At 35.7% G+C, this 16,242-nt stretch overlaps 4 non-coding genes across 4 annotated transcripts; all 4 read left to right on the forward strand.

The window, feature by feature from the left end:
* The first annotated feature begins 4,758 nt into the window (after positions 1-4,758).
* Positions 4,759-4,841, forward strand: TRNAL-CAG (transfer RNA leucine (anticodon CAG)). Its single transcript has one exon. It is a non-coding gene; the product is annotated as a tRNA-Leu (tRNA).
* A 3,911-nt stretch (positions 4,842-8,752) lies between these two features.
* Positions 8,753-8,835, forward strand: TRNAL-CAG (transfer RNA leucine (anticodon CAG)). The gene has a single exon. It is a non-coding gene; the product is annotated as a tRNA-Leu (tRNA).
* Positions 8,836-10,774: 1,939 nt separating this feature from the next.
* Positions 10,775-10,857, forward strand: TRNAL-CAG (transfer RNA leucine (anticodon CAG)). Its single transcript has one exon. It is a non-coding gene; the product is annotated as a tRNA-Leu (tRNA).
* A 4,869-nt stretch (positions 10,858-15,726) lies between these two features.
* TRNAF-GAA (transfer RNA phenylalanine (anticodon GAA)) lies at positions 15,727-15,799 on the forward strand. The gene has a single exon. It is a non-coding gene; the product is annotated as a tRNA-Phe (tRNA).
* Positions 15,800-16,242: the final 443 nt, after the last annotated feature.

Raw genomic sequence — 16,242 nt, forward strand, 5'->3', positions numbered from 1 at the left:
TAGCTGAAACAGACAGCACTTATCAGACACTAGCTGAATGATTATAGTCAGCTTGTTTGACTTTGAAACACTGAGGCATTACTGAGACAAATGTCCTTAAAAAATATGCTGTGGACAAAGTCAAAAAGGCAAAAAACACAAGCTCCACACAGGTCCGTCATCTTTAATTTGAAATATAGGAGGTTTCTACTTTAATGGTGAGACAAATCATCTACATATTTGACATTGCTCCAGTGAGTAGAGCCCACTTAAAACTGTATGGGTTGCTTGTCTCTGCAAGCAAAAGCTGGGCACTAAACTGGCATACTTGCAATGCTGGATGGTTCAGAGTGAAAACACCTATAGGCTGACAATAGTAATTGCAGGTGTTGATTAACTCATTGTGCAAAATAATTTCTAAAATGTGGTCACTTTTGGGAGGTTTTCTGCTGTTTTGGTACTCTGCAAATTTCATCTGCAAGGTATTCCTGCAAAATCTGCATTGCAAAACCCAAATAGGGCTCTTCCTTTCAAAGCCCTGCTGTGTGGCCAAACAGTAGTTTCTGAAGAAATGTGGTGCATCACCGCATTTGTGAGAAATCTAACATTTCTAATATCCAAACAAAATAAATGGAGGTTTAAAAATTAATGCAGACGAAAAGTACGCATATAAAAAATGTTATTTATTAACTTTTTTAGGGTGGTGTGACAAGTTTTTAAACACAAGAAATGATAACATTTCTGCTGACTACCATGGAAGTAGTTAAGTTCCAATTGCATATCGAAGTCAGGATGGCCGAGCGGTCTAAGGCGCTGCCTTCAGGTCGCAGTCTTCCCTTCAAATCCCACTTCTGACATCAACATTTAATTTCAAGAAACTTTATCTTCATTTATTGATTAGATGAGGTCAAACAAAACTTAGTAATGTGGTTTTGAAAAATTTCCTGAGAGTCTTTGGAGTGAATCTGAATTTGTCCTCTCAAAAAAGAACTCTAGGAACATCAAACAGATTTTTTGTTCATATGTCTGTTGTTCTTTTGGCACTAGAAAAATCCTTTGGACAGTCAATGAGGAGGGACTATTTCACCTCTTTGTGTTCTCTGTCCCTATTAGGGTAGGGTATCAACCTTCTACAGTGCTGTCATGAAATATATCTAGAAACGGATTTGCTGGTAAGTCTACTTTCATAGTTTTCACCTCATACATCAATAGACCATAACGATACTTAATAAACAAAAATTTAACAAGTAGGTAATCATAGTTTAAAAAATGTGAAATGCCCATGTCATTCTGACATGTTTCAGCACATTTTGGGACAAATGGTCTCACTTTTAACATTAACAATCAATATAATATTTTCTCTAAATTTTTGTCTCTTTTTTGCTCCAATTGTTTGCATCTCATAAAAAATAAAACTTGATGTAACATTATGCATGCAAATTGTGTTTTATGTGCGACCATGACCTATTCTAGAAGCACAGGGTCAGAATTATACTGGTGCATGGAGACAAACTGAAAATGTAAAAATTCAATGGCAAAATTGCTGTCTTTTTCTACTCATTCACAAATAGTTAATGAATGTTATTAAATATGTACAGCAAAATGGAAGGCGTTTCAAATAGAAATCATGCTTCAAAAAACAGTCAAATGAAAAATTATAATATATCCCTCTCCAGGTGTGACACTTGACATTTGCAGAGTGTCAAACCCCCCAGAAAATGTATAGAAATGGCCGAAATAGCTCAGTTGGGAGAGCGTTAGACTGAAGATCTAAAGGTCCCGGGTTTCGGCAAAATGCTTTTACTTCACCGTTTACATTTTAAGGAGATATTAAACAAAGCACATGGACTGATCATGATCAAAAGGCCTAAAAATCTTAACTATCTACAGAAAACAAAATGTTAAAAATTTGAGAAACGGTAACTTTTTCCTTTTGAACACATGAATGTTTTTTAGTAATTTTTCCTCTATTTTGTTTTATTTCAGATTGACTTAGCTGTAAGAGGATTAAAAGGTAACCTGATAGCTGAAACAGACAGCACTTATCAGACACTAGCTGAATGATTATAGTCAGCTTGTTTGACTTTGAAACACTGAGGCATTACTGAGACAAATGTCCTTAAAAAATATGCTGTGGACAAAGTCAAAAAGGCAAAAAACACAAGCTCCACACAGGTCCGTCATCTTTAATTTGAAATATAGGAGGTTTCTACTTTAATGGTGAGACAAAGCATCTACATATTTGACATTGCTCCAGTGAGTAGAGCCCACTTAAAACTGTATGGGTTACTTGTCTCTGCAAGCAAAAGCTGGGCACTAAACTGGCATACTTGCAATGCTGGATGGTTCAGAGTGAAAACACCTATAGGCTGACAATAGTAATTGCAGGTGTTGATTAACTCATTGTGCAAAATAATTTCTAAAATGTGGTCACTTTGGGAGGTTTTCTGCTGTTTTGGTACTCTGCAAATTTCATCTGCAAGGTATTCCTGCAAAATCTGCATTGCAAAACCCAAATAGGGCTCTTCCTTTCAAAGCCCTGCTGTGTGGCCAAACAGTAGTTTCTGAAGAAATGTGGTGCATCACCGCATTTGTGAGAAATCTAACATTTCTAATATCCAAACAAAATAAATGGAGGTTTAAAAATTAATGCAGACGAAAAGTACGCATATAAAAAATGTTATTTATTGACTTTTTTGGGGTGGTGTGACAAGTTCTTAATCACAAGGAATGGTAACATTTCTGCTGACTAGCATGGAAGGAGTTAAGTTCCAATTGCATATCGAAGTCAGGATGGCCGAGCGGTCTAAGGCGCTGCGTTCAGGTCACAGTCTCCCCTGGAGGCGTGGGCTCAAATCCCACTTCTGACATCAACATTTAATTTCAAGAAACTTTATCTTCATGTAATGTTGTTTTGAAAAATTTCCTGAGAGTCTTTGGAGTGAATCTGAATTTGTCCTCTCAAAAAAGAACTCTAGGAACATCAAACATATTTTTTGTGCATATGTCTGTTGTTCTTTTGGCACTAGAAAAATCCTTTGGACAGTCAATGAGGAGGGACTATTTCACCTCTTTGTGTTCTCTGTCCCTATTAGGATAGGGAATCAACCTTCTACAGTGCTGTCATGAAATATATCTAGAAAAGGATTTGCTGGTAAGTCTACTTTCATAGTTTTCACCTCATACATCAATAGACCATAACGATACTTAATAAACAAAAACTTAACAAGTAGGTAATCATAGTTTAAAAAATGTGAAATGCCCATGTCCTTCTGACATGTTTCAGCACATTTTGGGACAAATGGTCTCACTTTTAACATTAACAATCAATAAAATATTTTCTCTAAATTTTTGTCTCTTTTTTGCTCCAATTGTTTGCATCTCATAAAAAATAAAACTTGATGTAACATTATGCATGCAAATTGTGTTTTATGTGCGACCATGACCTATTCTAGAAGCACAGGGTCAGAATTATACTGGTGCATGGAGACAAACTGAAAATGTAAAAATTCAATGGCAAAATTGCTGTCTTTTTCTACTCATTCACAAATAGTTAATGAATGTTATTAAATATGTACAGCAAAATGGAAGGCGTTTCAAATAGAAATCATGCTTCAAAAAACAGTCAAATGAAAAATTATAATATATCCCTCCAGGTGTGACACTTGACATTTGCAGAGTGTCAAACCCCCCAGAAAATGTATAGATATGGCTGAAATAGCTCAGTTGGGAGAGCGTTAGACTGAATATCTAAAGGTCCATGGTCCAATCCCGTGTTTCGGCAAAATGCTTTTTCTTCACCGTTTACATTTTAAGGAGATATTAAACAAAGCACATGGACTGATCATGATCAAAAGGCCTAAAAATCTTAACTATCTACAGAAAACAAAATGTTAAAAATTTGAGAAACGGTAACTTTTTCCTTTTGAACACATGAATGTTTTTTAGTAATTTTTCCTCTATTTTGTTTTATTTCAGATTGACTTAGCTGTAAGAGGATTAAAAGGTAACCTGATAGCTGAAACAGACAGCACTTATCAGACACTAGCTGAATGATTATAGTCAGCTTGTTTGACTTTGAAACACTGAGGCATTACTGAGACAAATGTCCTTAAAAAATATGCTGTGGACAAAGTCAAAAAGGCAAAAAACACAAGCTCCACACAGGTCCGTCATCTTTAATTTGAAATATAGGAGGTTTCTACTTTAATGGTGAGACAAATCATCTACATATTTGACATTGCTCCAGTGAGTAGAGCCCACTTAAAACTGTATGGGTTGCTTGTCTCTGCAAGCAAAAGCTGGGCACTAAACTGGCATACTTGCAATGCTGGATGGTTCAGAGTGAAAACACCTATAGGCTGACAATAGTAATTGCAGGTGTTGATTAACTCATTGTGCAAAATAATTTCTAAAATGTGGTCACTTTGGGAGGTTTTCTGCTGTTTTGGTACTCTGCAAATTTCATCTGCAAGGTATTCCTGCAAAATCTGCATTGCAAAACCCAAATAGGGCTCTTCCTTTCAAAGCCCTGCTGTGTGGCCAAACAGTAGTTTCTGAAGAAATGTGGTGCATCACCGCATTTGTGAGAAATCTAACATTTCTAATATCCAAACAAAATAAATGGAGGTTTAAAAATTAATGCAGACGAAAAGTACGCATATAAAAAATGTTATTTATTGACTTTTTTGGGGTGGTGTGACAAGTTCTTAATCACAAGGAATGGTAACATTTCTGCTGACTAGCATGGAAGGAGTTAAGTTCCAATTGCATATCGAAGTCAGGATGGCCGAGCGGTCTAAGGCGCTGCGTTCAGGTCGCAGTCTCCCCTGGAGGCGTGGGTTCAAATCCCACTTCTGACATCAACATTTTATTTCAAGAAACTTTATCTTCATCTATTGATTAGATGAGGTCAAACAAAACTTAGTAATGTGGTTTTGAAAAATTTCCTGAGAGTCTTTGGAGTGAATCTGAATTTGTCATCTCAAAAAAGAACTCTAGGAACATCAAACAGATTTTTTGTGCATATGTCTGTTGTTCTTTTGGCACTAGAAAAATCCTTTGGACAGTCAATGAGGAGGGACTATTTCACCTCTTTGTGTTCTCTGTCCCTATTAGGATAGGGAATCAACCTTCTACAGTGCTGTCATGAAATATATCTAGAAAAGGATTTGCTGGTAAGTCTACTTTCATAGTTTTCACCTCATACATCAATAGACCATAACGATACTTAATAAACAAAAACTTAACAAGTAGGTAATCATAGTTTAAAAAATGTGAAATGCCCATGTCCTTCTGACATGTTTCAGCACATTTTGGGACAAATGGTCTCACTTTTAACATTAACAATCAATAAAATATTTTCTCTAAATTTTTGTCTCTTTTTTGCTCCAATTGTTTGCATCTCATAAAAAATAAAACTTGATGTAACATTATGCATGCAAATTGTGTTTTATGTGCGACCATGACCTATTCTAGAAGCACAGGGTCAGAATTATACTGGTGCATGGAGACAAACTGAAAATGTAAAAATTCAATGGCAAAATTGCTGTCTTTTTCTACTCATTCACAAATAGTTAATGAATGTTATTAAATATGTACAGCAAAATGGAAGGCGTTTCAAATAGAAATCATGCTTCAAAAAACAGTCAAATGAAAAATTATAATATATCCCTCCAGGTGTGACACTTGACATTTGCAGAGTGTCAAACCCCCCAGAAAATGTATAGATATGGCCGAAATAGCTCAGTTGGGAGAGCGTTAGACTGAATATCTAAAGGTCCCTGGTCCAATCCCGGGTTTCGGCAAAATGCTTTTTCTTCACCGTTTACATTTTAAGGAGATATTAAACAAAGCACATGGACTGATCATGATCAAAAGGCCTAAAAATCTTAACTATCTACAGAAAACAAAATGTTAAAAATTTGAGAAACGGTAACTTTTTCCTTTTGAACACATGAATGTTTTTTAGTAATTTTTCCTCTATTTTGTTTTATTTCAGATTGACTTAGCTGTAAGAGGATTAAAAGGTAACCTGATAGCTGAAACAGACAGCACTTATCAGACACTAGCTGAATGATTATAGTCAGCTTGTTTGACTTTGAAACACTAAGGCATTACTGAGACAAATGTCCTTAAAAAATATGCTGTGGACAAAGTCAAAAAGGCAAAAAACACAAGCTCCACACAGGTCCGTCATCTTTAATTTGAAATATAGGAGGTTTCTACTTTAATGGTGAGACAAAGCATCTACATATTTGACATTGCTCCAGTGAGTAGAGACCACTTAAAAATGTATGGGTTTCTTGTCTCTGCAAGCAAAAGCTGGGCACTAAACTGGCATACTTGCAATGCTGGATGGTTCAGAGTGAAAACACCTATAGGCTGACAATAGTAATTGCAGGTGTAGATTAACTCATTGTGCAAAATAATTTCTAAAATGTGGTCACTTTGGGAGGTTTTCTGCTGTTTTGGTACTCTGCAAATTTCATCTGCAAGGTATTCCTGCAAAATCTGCATTGCAAAACCCAAATAGGGCTCTTCCTTTCAAAGCCCTGCTGTGTGGCCAAACAGTAGTTTCTGAAGAAATGTGGTGCTTCACCGCATTTGTGAGAAATCTAACATTTCTAATATCCAAACAAAATAAATGGAGGTTTAAAAATTAATGCAGATGAAAAGTACGCATATAAAAAATGTTATTTATTGACTTTTTTGGGGTGGTGTGACAAGTTTTTAATCACAAGGAATGGTAACATTTCTGCTGACTAGCATGGAAGGAGTTAAGTTCCAATTGCATATCGAAGTCGGGATGGCCGAGCGGTCTAAGGCGCTGCGTTCAGGTCCCACTTCTGACATCAACATTTAATTTCAAGAAACTTTATCTTCATTTATTGATTAGATGAGGTCAAACAAAACTTAGTAATGTGGTTTTGAAAAATTTCCTGAGAGTCTTTGGAGTGAATCTGAATTTTTCCTCTCAAAAAAGAACTCTAGGAACATCAAACAGATTTTTTGTGCATATGTCTGTTGTTCTTTTGGCACTAGAAAAATCCTTTGGACAGTCAATGAGGAGGGACTATTTCACCTCTTTGTGTTCTCTGTCCCTATTAGGGTAGGGAATCAACCTTCTACAGTGCTGTCATGAAATATATCTAGAAACGGATTTGCTGGTAAGTCTACTTTCATAGTTTTCACCTCATACATCAATAGACCATACCGATACTTAATAAACAAAAACTTAACAAGTAGGTAATCATAGTTTAAAAAATGTGAATTGCCCATGTCATTCTGACATGTTTCAGCACATTTTGGGACAAATGGTCTCACTTTTAACAATCAATAAAATATTTTCTCTAAATTTTTGTCTCTTTTTTGCTCCAATTGTTTGCATCTCATAAAAAATAAAACTTGATGTAACATTATGCATGCAAATTGTGTTTTATGTGCGACCATGACCTATTCTAGAAGCACAGGGTCAGAATTATACTGGTGCATGGAGACAAACTGAAAATGTAAAAATTCAATGGCAAAATTGCTGTCTTTTTCTACTCATTCACAAATAGTTAATGAATGTTATTAAATATGTACAGCAAAATGGAAGGCGTTTCAAATAGAAATCATGCTTCAAAAAACAGTCAAATGAAAAATTATAATATATCCCTCCAGGTGTGACAATTGACATTTGCAGAGTGTCAAACCCCCAAGAAAATGTATAGATATGGCAGAAATAGCTCAGTTGGGAGAGCGTTAGACTGAAGATCTAAAGGTCCCGGGTTTCGGCAAAATTCTTTTTCACCATTTACATTTTAAGGAGATATTAAACAAAGCACATGGACTGATCATGATCAAAAGGCCTAAAAATCTTAACTATCTACAGAAAACAAAATGTTAAAAATTTGAGAAACGGTAACTTTTTCCTTTTGAACACATGAATGTTTTTTAGTAATTTTTCCTCTATTTTGTTTTATTTCAGATTGACTTAGCTGTAAGAGGATTAAAAGGTAACCTGATAGCTGAAACAGACAGCACTTATCAGACACTAGCTGAATGATTATAGTCAGCTTGTTTGACTTTGAAACACTGAGGCATTACTGAGACAAATGTCCTTAAAAAATATGCTGTGGACAAAGTCAAAAAGGCAAAAAACACAAGCTCCACACAGGTCCGTCATCTTTAATTTGAAATATAGGAGGTTTCTACTTTAATGGTGAGACAAAGCATCTACATATTTGACATTGCTCCAGTGAGTAGAGCCCACTTAAAACTGTATGGGTTGCTTGTCTCTGCAAGCAAAAGCTGGGCACTAAACTGACATACTTGCAATGCTGGATGGTTCAGAGTGAAAACACCTATAGGCTGACAATAGTAATTGCAGGTGTTGATTAACTCATTGTGCAAAATAATTTCTAAAATGTGGTCACTTTGGGAGGTTTTCTGCTGTTTTGGTACTCTGCAAATTTCATCTGCAAGGTATTCCTGCAAAATCTGCATTGCAAAACCCAAATAGGGCTCTTCCTTTCAAAGCCCTGCTGTGTGGCCAAACAGTAGTTTCTGAAGAAATGTGGTGCATCACCGCATTTGTGAGAAATCTAACATTTCTAATATCCAAACAAAATAAATGGAGGTTTAAAAATTAATGCAGACGAAAAGTACGCATATAAAAAATGTTATTTATTGACTTTTTTGGGGTGGTGTGACAAGTTCTTAATCACAAGGAATGGTAACATTTCTGCTGACTAGCATGGAAGGAGTTAAGTTCCAATTGCATATCGAAGTCAGGATGGCCGAACGGTCTAAGGCGCTGCGTTCAGGTCGCAGTCTCCCCTGGAGGCGTGGGTTCAAATCCCACTTCTGACATCAACATTTAATTTCAAGAAACTTTATCGTCATTTATTGATTAGATGAGGTCAAACAAAACTTAGTAATGTGGTTTTGAAAAATTTCCTGAGAGTCTTTGGAGTGAATCTGAATTTGTCCTCTCAAAAAAGAACTCTAGGAACATCAAACAGATTTTTTGTGCATATGTCTGTTGTTCTTTTGGCATTAGAAAAATCCTTTGGACAGTCAATGAGGAGGGACTATTTCACCTCTTTGTGTTCTCTGTCCCCATTAGGATAGGGAATCAACCTTCTACAGTGCTGTCATGAAATATATCTAGAAACGGATTTGCTGGTAAGTCTACTTTCATAGTTTTCACCTCATACATCAATAGACCATAACGATACTTAATAAACAAAAACTTAACAAGTAGGTAATCATAGTTTAAAAATGTGAAATGCCCATGTCCTTCTGACATGTTTCAGCACATTTTGGGACAAATGGTCTCACTTTTAACATTAACAATCAATAAAATATTTTCTCTAAATTTTTGTCTCTTTTTTGCTCCAATTGTTTGCATCTCATAAAAAATAAAACTTGATGTAACATTATGCATGCAAATTGTGTTTTATGTGCGACCATGACCTATTCTAGAAGCACAGGGTCAGAATTATACTGGTGCATGGAGACAAACTGAAAATGTAAAAATTCAATGGCAAAATTGCTGTCTTTTTCTACTCATTCACAAATAGTTAATGAATGTTATTAAATATGTACAGCAAAATGGAAGGCGTTTCAAATAGAAATCATGCTTCAAAAAACAGTCAAATGAAAAATTATAATATATCCCTCCAGGTGTGACACTTGACATTTGCAGAGTGTCAAACCCCCCAGAAAATGTATAGATATGGCCGAAATAGCTCAGTTGGGAGAGCGTAAGACTGAAGATCTAAAGGTCCCTGGTCCAATCCCGGGTTTCGGCAAAATGCTTTTTCTTCACCGTTTACATTTTAAGGAGATATTAAACAAAGCACATTGACTGATCATGATCAAAAGGCCTAAAAATCTTAACTATCTACAGAAAACAAAATGTTAAAAATTTGAGAAACGGTAACTTTTTCCTTTTGAACACATGAATGTTTTTTAGTAATTTTTCCTCTATTTTGTTTTATTTCAGATTGACTTAGCTGTAAGAGGATTAAAAGGTAACCTGATAGCTGAAACAGACAGCACTTATCAGACACTAGCTGAATGATTATAGTCAGCTTGTTTGACTTTGAAACACTGAGGCATTACTGAGACAAATGTCCTTAAAAAATATGCTGTGGACAAAGTCAAAAAGGCAAAAAACACAAGCTCCACACAGGTCCGTCATCTTTAATTTGAAATATAGGAGGTTTCTACTTTAATGGTGAGACAAAGCATCTACATATTTGACATTGCTCCAGTGAGTAGAGCCCACTTAAAAATGTATGGGTTGCTTGTCTCTGCAAGCAAAAGCTGGGCACTAAACTGGCATACTTGCAATGCTGGATGGTTCAGAGTGAAAACACCTATAGGCTGACAATAGTAATTGCAGGTGTTGATTAACTCATTGTGCAAAATAATTTCTAAAATGTGGTCACTTTGGGAGGTTTTCTGCTGTTTTGGTACTCTGCAAATTTCATCTGCAAGGTATTCCTGCAAAATCTGCATTGCAAAACCCAAATAGGGCTCTTCCTTTCAAAGCCCTGCTGTGTGGCCAAACAGTAGTTTCTGAAGAAATGTGGTGCATCACCGCATTTGTGAGAAATCTAACATTTCTAATATCCAAACAAAATAAATGGAGGTTTAAAAATTAATGCAGACGAAAAGTACGCATATAAAAAATGTTATTTATTGACTTTTTTGGGGTGGTGTGACAAGTTCTTAATCACAAGGAATGGTAACATTTCTGCTGACTAGCATGGAAGGAGTTAAGTTCCAAATGCATATTGAAGTCAGGATGGCCGAGCGGTCTAAGGCGCTGCGTTCAGGTTGCAGTCTCCCCTGGAGGCGTGGGTTCAAATCCCACTTCTGACATCAACATTTAATTTCAAGAAACTTTATCGTCATTTATTGATTAGATGAGGTCAAACAAAACTTAGTAATGTGGTTTTGAAAAATTTCCTGAGAGTCTTTGGAGTGAATCTGAATTTGTCCTCTCAAAAAAGAACTCTAGGAACATCAAACAGATTTTTTGTGCATATGTCTGTTGTTCTTTTGGCATTAGAAAAATCCTTTGGACAGTCAATGAGGAGGGACTATTTCACCTCTTTGTGTTCTCTGTCCCCATTAGGATAGGGAATCAACCTTCTACAGTGCTGTCATGAAATATATCTAGAAACGGATTTGCTGGTAAGTCTACTTTCATAGTTTTCACCTCATACATCAATAGACCATAACGATACTTAATAAACAAAAACTTAACAAGTAGGTAATCATAGTTTAAAAATGTGAAATGCCCATGTCCTTCTGACATGTTTCAGCACATTTTGGGACAAATGGTCTCACTTTTAACATTAACAATCAATAAAATATTTTCTCTAAATTTTTGTCTCTTTTTTGCTCCAATTGTTTGCATCTCATAAAAAATAAAACTTGATGTAACATTATGCATGCAAATTGTGTTTTATGTGCGACCATGACCTATTCTAGAAGCACAGGGTCAGAATTATACTGGTGCATGGAGACAAACTGAAAATGTAAAAATTCAATGGCAAAATTGCTGTCTTTTTCTACTCATTCACAAATAGTTAATGAATGTTATTAAATATGTACAGCAAAATGGAAGGCGTTTCAAATAGAAATCATGCTTCAAAAAACAGTCAAATGAAAAATTATAATATATCCCTCCAGGTGTGACACTTGACATTTGCAGAGTGTCAAACCCCCCAGAAAATGTATAGATATGGCCGAAATAGCTCAGTTGGGAGAGCGTAAGACTGAAGATCTAAAGGTCCCTGGTCCAATCCCGGGTTTCGGCAAAATGCTTTTTCTTCACCGTTTACATTTTAAGGAGATATTAAACAAAGCACATGGACTGATCATGATCAAAAGGCCTAAAAATCTTAACTATCTACAGAAAACAAAATGTTAAAAATTTGAGAAACGGTAACTTTTTCCTTTTGAACACATGAATGTTTTTTAGTAATTTTTCCTCTATTTTGTTTTATTTCAGATTGACTTAGCTGTAAGAGGATTAAAAGGTAACCTGATAGCTGAAACAGACAGCACTTATCAGACACTAGCTGAATGATTATAGTCAGCTTGTTTGACTTTGAAACACTGAGGCATTACTGAGACAAATGTCCTTAAAAAATATGCTGTGGACAAAGTCAAAAAGGCAAAAAACACAAGCTCCACACAGGTCCGTCATCTTTAATTTGAAATATAGGAGGTTTCTACTTTAATGGTGAGACAAAGCATCTACATATTTGACATTGCTCCAGTGAGTAGAGCCCACTTAAAAATGTATGGGTTGCTTGTCTCTGCAAGCAAAAGCTGGGCACTAAACTGGCATACTTGCAATGCTGGATGGTTCAGAGTGAAAACACCTATAGGCTGACAATAGTAATTGCAGGTGTTGATTAACTCATTGTGCAAAATAATTTCTAAAATGTGGTCACTTTGGGAGGTTTTCTGCTGTTTTGGTACTCTGCAAATTTCATCTGCAAGGTATTCCTGCAAAATCTGCATTGCAAAACCCAAATAGGGCTCTTCCTTTCAAAGCCCTGCTGTGTGGCCAAACAGTAGTTTCTGAAGAAATGTGGTGCATCACCGCATTTGTGAGAAATCTAACATTTCTAATATCCAAACAAAATAAATGGAGGTTTAAAAATTAATGCAGACGAAAAGTACGCATATAAAAAATGTTATTTATTGACTTTTTTGGGGTGGTGTGACAAGTTCTTAATCACAAGGAATGGTAACATTTCTGCTGACTAGCATGGAAGGAGTTAAGTTCCAAATGCATATTGAAGTCAGGATGGCCGAGCGGTCTAAGGCGCTGCGTTCAGGTTGCAGTCTGCCCTGGAGGCGTGGGTTCAAATCCCACTTCTGACATCAACATTTCATTTCAATAAAATTTATCGTCATTTATTGATTAGATGAGGTCAAACAAAACTTAGTAATGTGGTTTTGAAAAATTTCCTGAGAGTCTTTGGAGTGAATCTGAATTTGTCCTCTCAAAAAAGAGCTCTAGGAACATCAAACAGATTTTTTTGTGCATATGTCTGTTGTTCTTTTGGCACTAGAAAAATCCTTTGGACAGTCAATGAGGAGGGACTATTTCACCTCTTTGTGTTCTCTGTCCCTATTAGGGTAGGGAATCAACCTTCTACAGTGCTGTCATGAAATATATCTAGAAACGGATTTGCTGGTAAGTCTACTTTCATAGTTTTCACCTCATACATCAATAGACCATAACGATACTTAATAAACAAAAACTTAACAAGTAGGTAATCATAGTTTAAAAAATGTGAAATGCCCATGTCCTTCTGACATGTTTCAGCACATTTTGGGACAAATGGTCTCACTTTTAACATTAACAATCAATAAAATATTTTCTCTAAATTTTTGTCTCTTTTTTGCTCCTATTGTTTGCATCTCATAAAAAATAAAACTTGATGTAACATTATGCATGCAAATTGTGTTTTATGTGCGACCATGACCTATTCTAGAAGCACAGGGTCAGAATTATACTGGTGCATGGAGACAAACTGAAAATGAAAAAATTAAATGGCAAAATTGCTGTCTTTTTCTACTCATTCACAAATAGTTAATGAATGTTATTAAATATGTACAGCAAAATGGAAGGCGTTTCAAATAGAAATCATGCTTCAAAAAACAGTCAAATGAAAAATTATAATATATCCCTCCAGGTGTGACACTTGACATTTGCAGAGTGTCAAACCCCCCAGAAAATGTATAGAAATGGCTGAAATAGCTCTGTTGGGAGAGCGTTAGACTGAAGATCTAAAGGTCCCGGGTTTCGGCAAAATGCTTTTTCTTCACCGTTTACATTTTAAGGAGATATTAAACAAAGCACATGGACTGATCATGATCAAAAGGCCTAAAAATCTTAACTATCTACAGAAAACAAAATGTTAAAAATTTGAGAAACGGTAACTTTTTCCTTTTGAACACATGAATGTTTTTTAGTAATTTTTCCTCTATTTTGTTTTATTTCAGATTGACTTAGCTGTAAGAGGATTAAAAGGTAACCTGATAGCTGAAACAGACAGCACTTATCAGACACTAGCTGAATGATTATAGTCAGCTTGTTTGACTTTGAAACACTGAGGCATTACTGAGACAAATGTCCTTAAAAAATATGCTGTGGACAAAGTCAAAAAGGCAAAAAACACAAGCTCCACACAGGTCCGTCATCTTTAATTTGAAATATAGGAGGTTTCTACTTTAATGGTGAGACAAAGCATCTACATATTTGACATTGCTCCAGTGAGTAGAGCCCACTTAAAACTGTATGGGTTGCTTGTCTCTGCAAGCAAAAGCTGGGAACTAAACTGGCATACTTGCAATGCTGGATGGTTCAGAGTGAAAACACCTATAGGCTGACAATAGTAATTGCAGGTGTTGATTAACTCATTGTGCAAAATAATTTCTAAAATGTGGTCACTTTGGGAGGTTTTCTGCTGTTTTGGTACTCTGCAAATTTCATCTGCAAGGTATTCCTGCAAAATCTGCATTGCAAAACCCAAATAGGGCTCTTCCTTTCAAAGCCCTGCTGTGTGGCCAAACAGTAGTTTCTGAAGAAATGTGGTGCTTCACCGCATTTGTGAGAAATCTAACATTTCTAATATCCAAACAAAATAAATGGAGGTTTAAAAATTAATGCAGACGAAAAGTACGCATATAAAAAATGTTATTTATTGACTTTTTTGGGGTGGTGTGACAAGTTTTTAATCACAAGGAATGGTAACATTTCTGCTGACTAGCATGGAAGGAGTTAAGTTCCAATTGCATATAGAAGTCGGGATGGCCGAGCGGTCTAAGACGCTGCGTTCAGGTCCCACTTCTGACATCAACATTTAATTTCAAGAAACTTTATCTTCATTTATTGATTAGATGAGGTCAAACAAAACTTAGTAATGTGGTTTTGAAAAATTTCCTGAGAGTCTTTGGAGTGAATCTGAATTTTTCCTCTCAAAAAAGAACTCTAGGAACATCAAACATATTTTTTGTGCATATGTCTGTTGTTCTTTTGGCACTAGAAAAATCCTTTGGACAGTCAATGAGGAGGGACTATTTCACCTCTTTGTGTTCTCTGTCCCTATTAGGGTAGGGAATCAACCTTCTACAGTGCTGTCATGAAATATATCTAGAAACGGATTTGCTGGTAAGTCTACTTTCATAGTTTTCACCTCATACATCAATAGACCATAACGATACTTAATAAACAAAAACTTAACAAGTAGGTAATCATAGTTTAAAAAATGTGAAATGCCCATGTCATTCTGACATGTTTCAGCACATTTTGGGACAAATGGTCTCACTTTTAACAATCAATAAAATATTTTCTCTAAATTTTTGTCTCTTTTTTGCTCCAATTGTTTGCATCTCATAAAAAATAAAACTTGATGTAACATTATGCATGCAAATTGTGTTTTATGTGCGACCATGACCTATTCTAGAAGCACAGGGTCAGAATTATACTGGTGCATGGAGACAAACTGAAAATGTAAAAATTCAATGGCAAAATTGCTGTCTTTTTCTACTCATTCACAAATAGTTAATGAATGTTATTAAATATGTACAGCAAAATGGAAGGCGTTTCAAATAGAAATCATGCTTCAAAAAACAGTCAAATGAAAAATTATAATATATCCCTCCAGGTGTGACACTTGACATTTGCAGAGTGTCAAACCCCCAAGAAAATGTATAGATATGGCCGAAATAGCTCAGTTGGGAGAGCGTTAGACTGAAGATCTAAAGGTCCCTGGTCCAATCCCGGGTTTCGGCAAAATGCTTTTTCTTCACCGTTTACATTTTAAGGAGATATTAAACAAAGCACATGGACTGATCATGATCAAAAGGCCTAAAAATCTTAACTATCTACAGAAAACAAAATGTTAAAAATTTGAGAAACGGTAACTTTTTCCTTTTGAACACATGAATGTTTTTTAGTAATTTTTCCTCTATTTTGTTTTATTTCAGATTGACTTAGCTGTAAGAGGATTAAAAGGTAACCTGATAGCTGAAACAGACAGCACTTATCAGACACTAGCTGAATGATTATAGTCAGCTTGTTTGACTTTGAAACACTGAGGCATTACTGAGACAAATGTCCTTAAAAAATATGCTGTGGACAAAGTCAAAAAGGCAAAAAACACAAGCTCCACACAGGTCCGTCATCTTTAATTTGAAATATAGGAGGTTTCTACTTTAATGGTGAGACAAAGCATC

This window comes from Dendrobates tinctorius, unplaced genomic scaffold, assembly GCF_039654945.1.
Source record: "Dendrobates tinctorius isolate UK_male_01 unplaced genomic scaffold, ASM3965494v1 ptg000350l, whole genome shotgun sequence".
Lineage (NCBI taxonomy): Eukaryota > Metazoa > Chordata > Amphibia > Anura > Dendrobatidae > Dendrobates > Dendrobates tinctorius.